Here is a 6217-nt window from a genome sequence, read left to right as displayed (position 1 = left end):
ATCGTTTTGAGTTGCAACTGAATTGCCTTATTCTGCTCCTAGAACATGAACGTATGAACAATTTAGCAATGATTGCCAGCATTTGGGGTTGGGCTAATTGCCCCTCCCGTCAAAAAATGTGTCATTAATTCTTAAATTTGAATCTCAATATTGTTTGGATATAATGTTGCATAATAATATAATGGTTTGGTTGATTCCATGGCATTTGTGCATTTAATCTGCTGACCTTTGGGAATTTTAATGTGGTGCAGCAGTATAATTTTCAGGTAAACCCAGTAAGCTTCAAAGGTGCTTGGCCCCATGTTCTCAGTAAATCAGGTCGATGCCAGGCCATCAGGATTTCTGAACAATTGATAGCAGATTATCAGTGTTGTATTACACTGGGTAACTTGACGACTGCATTAGATTTGATGCTTGAACACCATCAGATTTACAGTGCAGAACTCTAATGTAGACTGCAGCTGGCTAAACATGCTTGCATTCATTTAAATGGAGCCATGTGCCTTTTTGACTCCTGTCCATCTGTATGGCATCCACGATTGTGCCATTACAATCATAGGTATCGACTAGCCTTCATATTGCTACTTTGTATGCTAGTTCTAACATAGTTAAGGGCCTGTCCCATGACTGCGACTGCATGCGGCAAGCGCGACCTAACGTGGTCGCTTGAGCCGTACGGCCTCGCGGGGCTGGTCCCACTTCAATCGCCGGAGCCGTATGGAGTTGTGCGGAACTGGTCCCGACATCGCGCGGGGCTCCGAAACACTGACACCGTCCAAAAATTCCGCGCGGCAATGCAGCCGCATTGAGGCCGCGCGCGCGAACTTCCAGCGGACTTTGCTCGAACTTCACTTCAACTCGTACGGGATCACTCGACCTCCGTGCGGCCCCCGCTTCCTGTTTGGTCGCGCTTGCCGCATGCAGTCGCATGCTCGTTGGACAGGCCCTTTACTCAGCCATCCAATTGTTTACATTGTCCCCTTTTTCTTTCCAACCCTCTTGAAATTTACAGTGGGGGCTAGGCAAAGATTGTCACACCCATGATGGCATTGGCCCTTTATAAATTGTCTAGAATTCAGTGATGCAATGCTGGCAAGCTTACTCTGAAGCAAACTTTAAAACAGTCACCCCTGCATATTGTACATTGCTACAGCTGATGAGCATAATCACGATGAATCTCCTTTCATGTGCATGGGATGTTTGGCCACCAGTGTGCATCATAATGTGTAAGAAGGAGCTGCATATGCTGGTCGGGCAGCATCTCTGGAACTGGGTGGCATTTTGGGTCGAGACCCTTCGACTGAGTCAGGGGAGAGGGAGACTCGGGATGTAGAAGGGTAAGGTGTGAAAATGACAGATCAAAGCAGATGATCAGGAAATATACATTGCCTCGTCACCTTTCCCTCAATTAACAATCAATCAATCTGTAAAATGTAATCAGAAGGACAGTGAAACTAGTCGCGAAACTGCAGTGGGGAGAGAAGAAAAGCAAAGGTTACATGAAGTTGGAGAAATTGATATTCATACTGCTGAGGAAGAGGAAGAAGATTAGACTTTATTGCCTTCCACCACAGTGAGGAGTGTGGGAATCTGCTGTGGTGGATGTTTATGTTAACCTTTATGTAGTTGTGTGTCTTGTTGCTTTTTTTAGTATGGCTGTATGGTAATTTGAGTTTCACTGTACCTTAATTGGTACGTGACAAACTGACCTTTGAACCTTTGAGTTGTAACCTGCCCAAGCGAATATGAGGTGCTGTCCCTTCAATTTGTGTAGGACCGCACTTTCACAGTGGAGGAGGCCCAGAACATTCCCTCTGAAACATCAACTGTCGTCTTGCCTCCACAGATGCTGCCTGACCCACTGAGTTTCTACAGCAGTTTTATCTTGCAGCAGCATTGGACAGAGATAATTGAACATATTTGAATGTAATTTTGGCAAGTCAAATCCACTACTACGATTTCTAATTTGTAGGTGGTGTCTATTTGATTTAAATAAATTGCATATTTAACTACTTGATATATAACATCTGAGCAAGTCACTAAAAACAATGTACATAATTGTTGTAAATTCTTATAAGATAATCAAAGGCTTGCAGAGGCACCAGAAAACGCCACCGACATTGGGATGAAGGAGTGCAAATGTGGCCTAAATCGGTGCGGAAGATGGACGTTTTCTCCTGGAGAGAATTTTGTCAATTAGGGTAAGAATTTTATTCTGTTTTGGTGCATGTGACAATAAAACCCTCTTGACACTTGAGGGAAGGGTTGTGGATGAGTAGAACCAAGTGTAAGCTGTGTTTTGGGCAGCAGAGTCTTTGACGTAGGAGTCCACAACTGGAACAGTGGATACAGTAGATGAGGTTGGAGGAGGTGCGAGTGAACCTCTGCCTCACCTGAGAAGATTGTTGGTCCATTTGAATATATGGATTGGGAAGACAAGCTGACAAGTTCATGTGTCCGAGTTATACAATGGTCTAAGTATAGAGAATGGTAGACATTGGTCCATCTCCACCATCAAAGGGATCTGTAGGAGGCAGTGTCTTAAAAGCAGCCAACTATCAAACTATGACTATTAAATACAGTTGATGGTTGGTCACCAGGAGCTAACTTGGCGTTGAAATATGAAGGGGACCATTTTGTATGAATGAACCTCAAATGGTCCAAGCAATTTGTGGTGCCGGCTCGAAGGGCCAAATGGCCTACTCCTGCACCTATTTTCTGTTTTCTCTATGATCCAATTGAGTCAATTTTCCATTTTTCTCCTATTTTTTGATTTACTGTCCAAGAATGTACTTGATCTACGCTCCAGGGATGGAGAATTCCAGAGATTTACACCCCTTCTGAGAGAAGAAATGCCTTCTCTTGATAATAGATGGTCTGGCTTTTTATTTTGACAAAACCAGTCCGGGGTTTCGCCAGCAGGGGGCGCATCCTCACGCTATCTGCCCTGTTGAGGCTCAAAATTACAGATACCAGTGAAATCACTTAACAATCTCGCTTTACAACAGTCGCTTGATCTCACGAAACTTCACTGTTCTGTTTCTAATACAAGTATATTCTTGTACAAGGAGACCACTCTGATGTAGCCAAGCACATGCGTTTCTTAATATGATAAGTTTTAATCTACAATTTGAGAGGGAGAAGGGTAAATTAGAGGTGTCAATATTACAATTGAACAAATGGGACTACGGAGCCATGAGGGAGGAGCTGGCCTAAGTTGACTGGAAAGATACCCCAGCAGGGATGACAGTGGAACAACAATGGCAGGTATTTCTGGGAATGATACAGAAGGTGCAGGATCAGTTCATTCCAAAGAGGAAGAACGATTCCAAGGGGAGTAAGGGGCAACCGTGGCTGACAAGGGACGTCAGGGACAGTATAAAAATAAAAGGGAAGTACAACGTAGCAAAGATGAGCGGGAAAAGATGAGGTACGAAGGTAAGCTAGCCAAAAATATAAAGCAGGATAGTAAAAGCTTTAGGTATGTGAAGAGGAAAAAATTAGTTAAGACCAAAGTTGGACCCTTGAGGACTGAAAAAGGAGAATTTATTATGGGGATCAAGGAAATGGCAGATGAGTTGAACAGGTACTTTGGATCCATCTTCACTAAGTGGACACAAACAATCTCCCTGATGTACTAGTGCTCAGAGGATCTAGGGTGATGGAGGAACTGAAGGAAATGCACATTAGGCAGGAAACGGTGTTGGGTAGACTGAAGGGACTGAAGGCTGATAAATCCCCAGGGCCTGGTGGTCTGCATCCCGGGGTACTTAAGGAGGTGTCTCTGGAAATTGTGGACCCATTGGTGATCATTTTCCAATGTTCTATAGTTTCAGGATCAGTTCCTGTAGATTGGAGGGTAGCTAATGTTATCCCACTTATTAAGAAACGCGGGAGAGAGAAAACGGAATTATAGACCAGTTAGCCTGACATCAGTGGTGGGGAAGATGCTGGAGTCATTAATAAAAGATGAAATAGCAGCACATTTGGATAGCAGTAACAGGATCGGTCTGAGTTAGCATGGATTTACGAAGGGGAAATCATGCTTGACTAATCTTCTGGAATTTTTTTGAGGATGTAACTTGGAAAATGGGCAAGGGAGAGCCAGTAGATGTAGTGTACCTGGACTTTCAGAAAGCATTTGATAAGGTCCCACATAGGAGATTAGTGGGCAAAATTAGGGCACATGGTGTTGGGGGTAGTGTGCTGACATGGATACAAAATTGATTGGCAGACAGGAAACAAAGAGTAGGGATTAACAGGTTCCTTTCAGAATGGCAGGCAGTGACTTGTGGGCTACTGCAAGGTTCAGTGCTGGGACCGCAGATATTTACAATAGACATTAATGATTTAGATCGGGTCGGCAACCTTGTTCTGAATAGGGGCCGGGACGCATGTCTGTGAGTGGATGGCGGGCCACATCTATCACGTGTACACATGGATCCTGTCCTGGATGGCAGGCATCAATCACGTGTTCACATAGATCCCGCCCCTTTGAGGACGCCAACTGGAGCACTGGCCCCTAGTTACGAGCAAAGATGGTTACAAGCGCTCACGAACATGGCGCACCTACGGATCATCGCATTGGCTCTGTCCTGAGGGCGGTGGCTCAAATACTCATGCTCACTCGTCCCCGGCCTATTGACAACCCCGATCCCGACAGTATGTTTAAGAAAGAACTGCAGATGCTCGGAAAATCGAAGGTAGACAAAAAAGCTGGAGAAACTCAGCGGGTGAGGCAGCATGTATGGAGGGAAAGAATTGGTGACGTTTCGGGTCATAGAAACAGAAAGTAGGTGCATGAGGAGGCCATTCGGCCCTTCGAGCCAGCACCGCCATTCATTGCGATCATGGCTGATTGTCCCCAATCAATAACCCGTGCCTGCCTTATCCCCATATCCCTTGATTCCACTATCCCCTAGAGCTCTATCTAACTCTCTTTTAAATCCATCCAGTGACTTGGCCTCCACTGCCCTCTGGCAGGGAATTCCACAAATTCACAACTCTCTGGGTGAAAAAGTTTTTTCTCACCTCAGTCTTAAATGACCTCCCCTTTATTCTAAGACTGTGGCCCCTGGTTCTGGACTCACCCAACATTGGGAACATTTTTCCTGCATCTAGCTTGTCCAGTCCTTTTATAATTTTATATGTTTCTATAAGATCCCCCTCATCCTTCTAAACTCTAGTGAATACAAGCCTAGTCCTTTCAATCTTTCCTCGTATGACAGTCCCGCCATCCCAGGGATCAGCCTAGTCTTTTCAATCTTTCCTCATATGACAGTCCTGCCATCCCAGGGATCAATCTCGTGAACCTACGCTGCACTGCCTCAATCACAAGAATGTCCTTCCTCAAATTAGGAGACCAAAACTGTACACAATACTCCAGATGTGGTCTCACTAGAGCCCTATACAACTGCAGAAGAACCTCTTTACTCCTATACTGAAATCCTCTTGTTATGAAGGCCAACATTCCATTAGCTTTCTTCACTGCCTGCTGTACCTGTAAGCCAACTTTCAGTGCAACTTTCAGTACAAGGACGCCCAGGTCTCGCTGCACCTCCCCCTTACCTAACCTAATCCGTGCGGGACCTTATCAAAGGCTTTCTGAAAGACTAGATACACTTCATCCGCTGGCTCCCCTTCATCCATTTTACTTGTCACATCCTCAAAAAATTCCAGAAGATTAGTCAAGCATGATTTTCCTTTCATAAATCCATGCTGACTTGGACTAACCATTTACTTCTATCCAAATACCCCGTTATTACCTCTTTAATAATTGACTCCAGCATCTTTCCCACCACCGAAGTCAGGCTAACTGGTCTGTAATTCCCCTTTTTTCTCTCTCGCTCCTTTCTTGAAAAGTGGGATAACATTAGCTATCCTCCAATCCACAGGAACTGATCCTGAATCGATTGAACATTGGAAAATGATCACCAATGCGTCCACTATTTCTAGAGCTACCTCCCTGAGGACCCTGGGATGCAGACCATCAGGCCCCCGGGGTTTATTATCCTTCAGTCCCATTAGCCTACCCAATACTAATTCTCGCCTAATGAAAATTTTCAGTTCCTCGACCCCCTTAGATCCTCTGTCCTTCAGTAATTCTGGGAGATTGTTTGTGTCTTCATTAGTGAAGACAGATCCGAAGTACCTGTTCAACTCTTCTGCCATTTCCTTGTTCCCCATAATAATTTCACCCGTGTCTGCCTTCAAGGGA

This window comes from Amblyraja radiata, chromosome 12 (assembly GCF_010909765.2).
Source record: "Amblyraja radiata isolate CabotCenter1 chromosome 12, sAmbRad1.1.pri, whole genome shotgun sequence".
NCBI classification, from domain to species: domain Eukaryota; kingdom Metazoa; phylum Chordata; class Chondrichthyes; order Rajiformes; family Rajidae; genus Amblyraja; species Amblyraja radiata.
This window is presented reverse-complemented; position numbering follows the sequence as displayed.